Genomic DNA, 9060 nt, shown 5'->3' on the forward strand with positions numbered 1-9060 from the left:
AAAAAACTAAACACATACCAAAGTCCATGCATGTGTAAGATCCCCAATTTATCTTTTTTATCCAAAACTTACCAGAACTCTGGTTTCTTTTAGATTGAACCGTAACTCTATTATGAAAGTTAGCTGCTATAACACCAAGCATCTAAAATCTTCAGGTTCAACACTGGCGACATGGACAGTGACATTGAATGCACCCTCAGCAAGTTTACCGGTGACACCAAGTTGTGTGGTGCAGTCAACACTCTGGTGGGAAGGGATGGGATCCACAGAGACCTTGACACATGTGAGAAGTGGGCCAGTGCCAACCTCATGAAGTTCAAAGTGAAGTGCAAAGTCCTGCACCTGGGTCAGAGCAATCCCAGGCACAGCTGCAGGTTGAGCAGAGAAGAGATTCACAGCAGCCCTGTGGGGAAGGACTTGGGGGTTCTGGTGGTTGAGAACATGAACATGAGCTGGCTTCAGTGTGCGCTTGCAGCCCAGAAAGCCAACCGTATCCTGGGCTGCATCAAAAGGAGTGTGACCAGCTGGTCAAAGGAGGTGATCCTGCTCTCTACTCTGCTCTTGTGAGACCTCACTTGGAGTTTTGTGTGCAGTTCTAATGTTCTGAACATGAAAAGGACATGGAACTGTTGGGGCAAGATCCGAGCAACATTGTCTAAGGTGAGGCGCCCCTGCTCCTGGCAGGGGGGTTAGAACTTGATCTTAACGTCCTTTCCAACCCAAACTATTTTGTGATTCTGTAATCTTTTTAAAAAGAGAGAAAAACGAGTGGCTCCTATACTGAGATGACTCCTAAGCCTCAGCCTACTGCACCAGGAACACTAGCCAACATGGTAGACCACCTAATGCAGTAGTAACAAAACCACCTCACTAAAAATCAGGGGGCCAATGTTTCCTGCTGTAGTCAAACAGCCACTCTTGCTACCTGGACAGGGAGGTGTTAACTGTCACTCTCACTTCTGCCACAGCTGATTGAGATGTCCCACACGGACAGAGTCTGAAAGTTGAGGAAAACTGATATAGGATTCCTGTGGCCATGCTAAATTATGCACCATTTCCGTGACAACAGTCACAAAGAGATCTTTGAACTTCTGCACAAATCATGCAAGTCCTGCAAAAAAAACCAGGATGGCTGGAAGCAGCTCATTGACATGGCTGGGTTTGGCAGCAAAAGAGGTCAGTGTACATGCCCCTAATGAGCTGTCTGGTGCTTCATCCTCATGGCAGAAAAAACTGGTGACAAGAGACTACTAATGCTATCTGGCATTCATGGCAAAGTGAATCACTCCAAAAAAATATGGACATATCTCTCTTAATCATGTCCTCTGTATGGCACTCAAAAATATTATGCTAATGGGCCATGTTGCCAAGATACTGCAGAGTAGTTTTCACAGTATCACAGTATCACAGTAGGTTAGAGATTGGAAGGGACCTCAAAAGATCATCTAGTCCAATCCCCCTGCCGGAGCAGGAACACCTAGATAAGGTTACACAGGAACGTGTCCAGGCGGGTCTTGAATGTCTCCAGAGAAGGAGACTCCACAACCTCCCTGGGCAGCCTGTTCCAGTGTTCCGTCACCCTCACTGAGAAGAAGTTTCTTCTCAGGTTTAAGTGGAACCTCTTGTGTTCCAGTTTGTACCCATTTCCCCTTGTCCTATCATTGTTTGCCACTGAGAAGAGCCTGGCTCCATCCTCGTGACACTCCCCCTTTATATATTTATATACACTAATAAGGTCACCCCTTAATCTCCTCTTCTCCAAACTATAGAGACCCAGCTCCCTCAGTCTTTCCTCATAAGGGAGATGCTCCACTCCCTTAATCATCTTAGTTGCCCTGCGCTGGACTCTCTCCAGCAGGTCCCTGTCCTTTTTAAACTGAGGGGCCCAGAACTGGACACAATATTCCAGATGAGGTCTCACCAGGGCAGAGTAGAGGGGAAGGAGGACCTCTCTCGACCTACTAACCACCCCCCTTCTAATACACCCCAGGATGCCATTGGCCTTCTTGGCCACAAGGGCACAGTGTCGGCTCATGGTCACCCTGTCGTCCACCAGGACCCCCAGGTCCCTCTCCCTTACACTGCTCTCTAACAGGTCGTTCCCCAACCTATACTGGAACCTGGGGTTGTTCCTGCCCAGATGCAGGACTCTACACTTTCCCTTGTTATATTTCATCAAGTTATTCCCTGCCCAGCTCTCCAGCCTGTCCAGGTCTCTCTGGATGGCAGCACAGCCTTCTGGCGTGTCGGCCACTCCTCCCAGCTTAGTGTCATCAGCAAACTTGCTGATAGTACACTCAATTCCCTCATCTAAATCGTTGATGAATATATTAAATAATACTGGTCCCAGTACCGACCCTTGAGGCACTCCACTAGATACAGGCCTCCAATTAGACTCCGCCCCATAGACTACAACTCTCTGGCTTCTCTCCTTCAGCCAGTTCACAGTCCACCTCACTACCCGATCATCCAGACCACACTTCCTCAATTTAGCTGCAAGGATGCTGTGGGAGACTGTGTCAAACGCTTTGCTGAAGTCGAGGTAGACCACATCCACCGCTCTACCATCATCCATCCACCGTGTTATTTCCTCATAAAAGGCTACGAGATTGGTCAAGCATGACTTCCCCTTGGTGAAGCCATGTTGACTGCCCCTCATAACCCTCTTATCCTTGATATGCCTTAAGATGGCACCAAGGATAAGGTGTTCCATCACTTTCCCAGGAATGGAGGTGAGGCTGACCGGTCTATAGTTACCCGGGTCCTCCTTCTTGCCCTTTTTGAAGACAGGAGTGACATTTGCTTTCCTCCAGTCCTCAGGCACCTCTCCCATTTCCCAAGACTTGGTAAAGATGATGGAGAGCGGTCTAGCAATGACCTCCGCCAGTTCCCTCAGCACCCGCGGGTGCATCCCATCTGGACCCATGGATTTATGGATGTCCAGATTGCTCAACTGGTCTTTAACCCATTCCTCATCGACTAAGGCAGACTGCTCCGTTGACCTATCTTCATCCGAGGTCTCAGCGGTACAGGGCTCTTCAGGACTGCCTCCGGCAGAGTAGACAGAGACAAAGAAGGCATTCAGTAACTCTGCCATCTCTGTATCTTCTGTCACCAGGGCACCCGTCCCGTTCATCAGCGGGCCTACATTGCCTCTGGTGTTAGTTTTATCTGCCATGTATTTGAAAAAGCTCTTTCTGCTGTCCTTGACCCCTCTCGCCAGCTTTAATTCCAAGGAGGCCTTAGTCATCCTAGCAGCTTTCCTACATCCTCTAGCAGCAGCCTTATATTCTTCCCAAGTGGCCAGCCCTTCCTTCCATGACCTGTAAACTCTTCTCTTCCATTTGAGCATACCCAGCAATTCCCTATTTAGCCACGCAGGTCTCCTGGCCCTCTTCCTTGACTTCCTACGTGTCGGGATGCTCTGATCTTGAGCTCGGAAAAAGCAGTCCTTGAACGTCAACCAACTATCTTGGGCCCCTTTACCTTCAAGCAGCCTAGTCCATGGGATTTCCCCTAGCAATTGCTTGAAGAGGCCAAAGTTTGCCCTGCTAAAGTCCAGGGTTGTGATTCTACTTGCTATTCTACTGACCCTACCACACAAGATCCTGAATTCTACCATCGTTTTGGGATATTCTTGGTTATTCTTTTGTTGTAACACTGTATTTCTGTATTGTCCACATCTCTTCTTTAGTTTGGGGTTGTCTGCTTCTTTAGAGTCCTTATTCTAAACTATACTGTCATTGAAATGACAGGCTGGATCCCAGGACCAAGCCTATTTAGGGGGATGTGACCGTAGGGTTGCAAAAAGCAGGAGAGTCAAGGCTGCGACATGCGAGATGAAAGGAGTCTTCTCCAGGTGCAGAAAGGCTGTAAAAAAAGTGAGATTTCTTTTCATTACAAGTGGTACAAGAGGAGGATCATGGCTGATTCTGGATATCTGAGAACCAGAATGGGTGAAATGTCATTGTCACTTCAATAACCTTTGAAAGAAGCTTCTACATGCTCAAAGGGGTGAAAAAGCATCTTAAAAAGCCTAATCCACAAAGTGCATCACAGGAAGAGGTGCAGAAGATGAAGGGAAGGAACAGCACCTGGCCTAAGGGGGTTGTTCAGCCCCCTGTGCTCCTTGCTCCCACTCTTGTCTTACTAAACCATTGCATCCACCACTGGGCCCTGTGTGACAGCCAGCTCTCATCCCACCTCAGCAGGGGAGTCCCACTCTATTGGCTGCTGCTGTGGATGATGCATGCTGTGAGCAGGCACTCTCTGCATCCCTGTAACAAACCACATTCCCGGCTGGATTACTCATACTCCACTGGCTGCTGTTTTTCTCCATGTGCATTCATTTGCAAGCCGCTAAACAAGAGACACAAAGCCATCTGTAAAATTAGGTCACATGTGTTTCCCTGTCAAGACATTGGGCTTGCCAGAACCAGGATTTTCCTGACATCACAACGGAGTTCTTAAAGCTCCATCCATGATAAAATAAAAAAGAAATAAAAAAGGAAAAAAAGAAAAAAGGGGAAAAAGAAAATAAACCGTCCTCTACACCCCAGAACCTGTGCTGCCAAGTAATAAAGATGAAGTTAGTATCCTGTGACACTTTTGTGAAATACTGTCCTTCACCATGACATTTAATTGCCGGCACAAGCAGATGTTTCTTACCACACTTAACTCTCTTCTCTACCAGTTTAGCTGCATGTAGAAAGGCAACTCTATTTTACATGGAGTATTGTTTTTGTCCAGCAGCATCTCTTCCTTTCATCTGAACATGAACTGAACCCTGGGATCAGAGAGCACATAAGCTTTGTCTCAAAACATATGCCAAACTATCCAGATGCTGGCATGTACCCAGGACTTCAGGCTCAGGATACTCAGCACTTCTGCCTTTCCATGAACTGCACATCCTTCCTGAGCTCAGGACTCTGGCTGCCTTTCAGGAAGAACGTTTCAGGTTCAGTGGGGTGAGAAAGGGTGTGGGGTGAGGCATTCTGGGAGGCAGCCTAATCCTAAAGGGGAGCCAGGGAATGAGAATGCGCAAAAAGGATGTTGTTGGAATGTTTCTGTTAAAAAGCAGAAGTTTACACCATGACAATCTCCTGATAATAGAGAAAAGCCAGGCAGTTTGGCTGAGTGCTGCTGGGATGTAAGCAAGTGCCTCATACTGGGCAAAAGGGGTAAACTGTAGCAAGTCAGAGGCTGTCTTGATCCACAGCTGGGAGATTTCAGTTTGGATGGAGGCAAAATATCAAGACATGGATAGCCCTATGATCCCTGCGTATGGATCTAGATTTCATTAGAGTTTGCGGGGAAACCGTATGTTAACCAAACATAAAAGATTAAACAAATGGAAAAGCTTTTGCTCTTTAGTGCAGGTTGCTGTCATCCTGCACCAGGAGACTGAGACGCCAGAGGTGTGGTGAGAGTACCACATCTGAGCAGGAGGACTGGCACCGTTTTTCTCACCTAGGGTAGGGTGAGGGCAGGCAGTAAAACTCTCAGTCTGGTTTGCTCTGAACTGTTATGTACAGCCTCTGTGCTGACTGTGAATAATATCACAAAATTACTTTTAAGAGCAGTGGTCCAGAGCGTTTGCAATATCAAATGTGCATCTGTTGTGTAGCACTGAAAGCCAGTAGTTTTTTGCCTGGCTGCCACCCCTTCTGCATCACAGCAAGAGTAGGAATACCAGCTAGAAACAGGCAAGGTCATGAGTGATTTATTCTTCCTTCCTTCCCTCTAAATTTCCTTCTTTCCTTTCCTTGCACAGTACCCTAGCTACTGGGACCAGAGAGTGAGAACAGTGACAAGGTCTGCATTGTGAGCATGTTCTGGCTGTTTCATACTAACCTGGGCCAGATTACAACCACAAGCAGAATTCATCTGAATCATAGAATCAACTAGATTGGAAAACACCTTTAAAATCATCAGGTCCAACCGTTACCCCAGGACTGCCAAGACCACCACTAAATCATATCAGTGAGGGACTCATCTACACAGCTTTTGAACACTTCAGGGACGGTGATTCCACCACTGCCCTGGGCAGCCTGTTCCAATGCCTGAGAACCCTCTCCTCAAAGAGTTTTTTTCTAATATCCAAACCAAACCTCCCATGGTGCTGCTTCAAGCCATTTCCTCTTGTCCTGTCACTTGGTACTTGAAAGAAGAGACCAACCCCCACCTTACTGCAACAAGGTGCTCTGCGAGCCTTCTCTTCTCCAGACTAAACAACTCCAATTCCCTCAGCTGTTCCTCATCACAGTTGTGCTCCAGACCCTTCACCAGCTTTGTTGCCCTTCTCTGAACCAGCTCCAGCAGCTCAATGTCTCTCTTGTAGTGAGGGGCCCAGAACTGAATGCAGGATTCAAGGTGCAGCCTCACCAAAACCAAGGGCAGGGGGATGATCACTGCCCTGGCTCTGCTGGCCACACTATTGCTGATACAGACCAGGATGCTGTTGGCCTTCTTGGCTGCCTGGGCACAAGCTGGCTCACGTTCAGCTCTGTCACTCAGCACCCCCAGGTCCTTTTCTGCCAAGCAGCTTTCCAGCCACTCTTGCAAGCCTGGAGCACTGAATGGAGTTGTTGTGGGCCAAGGGCAGGACCTGGCTCTTTGCCTTTTTGACCCTCATAGCATTGGCCCATCGATCCAGCCTGTCCTGATCCCTCTGCAGAGCCTTCCTATCATCCAGAAGATCAGCACTCCCAGCCAACTTGGTGTTGTCTGCAAATTTACTGAGGGTACACTGGGCCCCCTCATACAGATCATCCTTGGAGATATTAAACAGCAGTGACCCTAACACTGAGCCCTGCAGGACACCATTAGGGACTGATTGTGAACTAGGTGTGATGTCATTTACTACCACTCTTTGGGCTCAGTCATCCAGCCAGTTTCCAGCCCAGTGAAGTATACACCTGTCCAGGCCATAAGCAGCTAATTTCTCCAGGAGAACACTGTGGGAGACAGTGTCAAATGCTTTACTTAAGTCCAAATAGACAATGTTCACCTCTTTCCCTCATCAACCAGGCAGGTCACCTTAGCATAGAAGGAGATCAAGTTGGCCAAGCAGGAGCTGCCCTTCATGAGCCCTGCTGACTGGGCCTGATCCCTCCGTTTTCCGATACGTGCTTTATGATGATCTGCTTCATGACATTTCCTGTGACTGAGATCAGGCTGACAGGCCTTCAGTAGTCTGGGATCTGAAGTCTGAGCGGATGTATGTGTAACTGTGATAAGAAATTCAGCTGCAGCAAAACCGAAGGTCTAACTTGGATCCAAAGTGTGCATGTGTAAACCTCCATTGGTATTATCTGAGAGCCAGACGAAACAGCACCATCAGTTTAGTTTCACTCCTGCTGGAAGAGCGTGGGCTGGTGCACCAATCAGCAAGGTCAAGCTGCTCTGAGCAGGCATTTCAGCCCAAGTCTGCTCTGAGTACCATTTTAATTTGTATTAATGGTTTTGGCCTTCACTCAGATGTGTTTTTTTCTTTCATGAGACATATTTTTTTCTTTTCAAGGTAAGTACATTAGTTCTACCTGTAAGATCCATGTAGTACAACACTATCATCTCTGGGTTGTAGACGTAATATATTATTTTCAGCTACTGTATCTCTGCCTCCATTAGTTGCCGTGAAGCTATGCCAGAAATTAACTTCAATGAGTGTTTGTACTAGTATCTCAATATTCCTGTATTATTTGGGCGTCTGGGGCTAGAGGGATGATACTAGACATTTAATTTTCTTACTGATGATAATTTCATAATGTTCCTTTGCTAGGCAGAAGTCAGGGGGAGTAGCCTCCAGAAGGGCTGGATTACTCTCCCTTTTATATCTCTGTGAGAGATTTTGGAGGGAGAACCAAACAGGCAATGCCACTTTGTCTCCACAATATTATTGCTATCATCCTGGTTCTTCAGGCAGACAGCTCCTCTGGCTCTGGCACTGATGTGGGTAATCACAGACTCTTCACCATTGCTACTTATAATTCTTAATTTGCAAAACCAAGCTTTGAATAGCTGTGTTGCTTGTTATTAAAAATGTTTAAAGACTCCTTTTGTTGAATGGACTGTTCCACAGCTGCTCTTTCTCCCCAGGGAAGCTTTGCCTTATCTCTAGCATCTATGACAGGAGTCATCTTCCCCTTTCACCAACTAATAGGAAACAATAACTTGTTTTCTAGAAATGGAGGAGTCTGGAGGAAGTGCTTCTGTATTTCTTAGAAATCCGATAACAGGATTAGGTTCTAACCATGAAAATATATATGGCCTTAAGTGTCATTGTGGAATATCTCATGGATATTAAGCACAACCACTGACCCCAGTGTGCAAATATTCAGAGGGTTACTTATGGGGCATGACCTTACTTGGGAGTGGTTTTGTAGGTTGTCTTGCAGTTCCTTGCAGTTTCTTGCTTGTTGAAAGCCTGGATGTGTAACTAAAATATAGCAATATATTATTTGAGGAAAGACAACATTACCTTATATAAGACCAAACAGCCTCATGAGCACAGCTGAAATATCCTTGCAAGCTGGAAGACCTTTACCTGAACATCTTACTCTCATATACATGTTTGTTAGGTTTTTTTTTTCGGAGCAGGTCTGACTACCTGCATGTGCACACATATATACACACAAACATTTAATGCTATTTCCTCTTCAAATAACAACAAACGTGCTATTGATGTCAATGGAAGATGATCAAGCTTGCTGTTAGGAAAATGAAATGTTTTACAAGTAGAAAATACAACATATACTTGTTTATTTCACTTCTCATTTTTGTGTCTGTGAATGTGATGTCTGAGGTAATGAGCTCTGTGACACTGCAGAAGTATCTGTCACTTCTATTTAGGGATAAATTGTGTACGTCTAGGTGTATCTGAAATATGCAAATTTCCAGGCACATTTTGCTGTCACAGAGAGCAGCAGTGAAACTTCTGTTAATCCGAACAGAAGCAGGATCCGACAGTGATATCTTAATATTTTGCAGTTTACAATGTACAGGGCCTGAAAGAAAATAGCTCTTCATTACTGCTCTGAATCTGGTCATCATGCAAGCAAC

The sequence above is a fragment of the Neopsephotus bourkii genome, unplaced genomic scaffold, assembly GCF_033783945.1.
Source record: "Neopsephotus bourkii isolate Nb327-2 ecotype Australia unplaced genomic scaffold, CSIRO-AGI_Nbou_v1 NB_1447, whole genome shotgun sequence".
Classification (NCBI taxonomy): Eukaryota; Metazoa; Chordata; class Aves; order Psittaciformes; family Psittacidae; genus Neopsephotus; species Neopsephotus bourkii.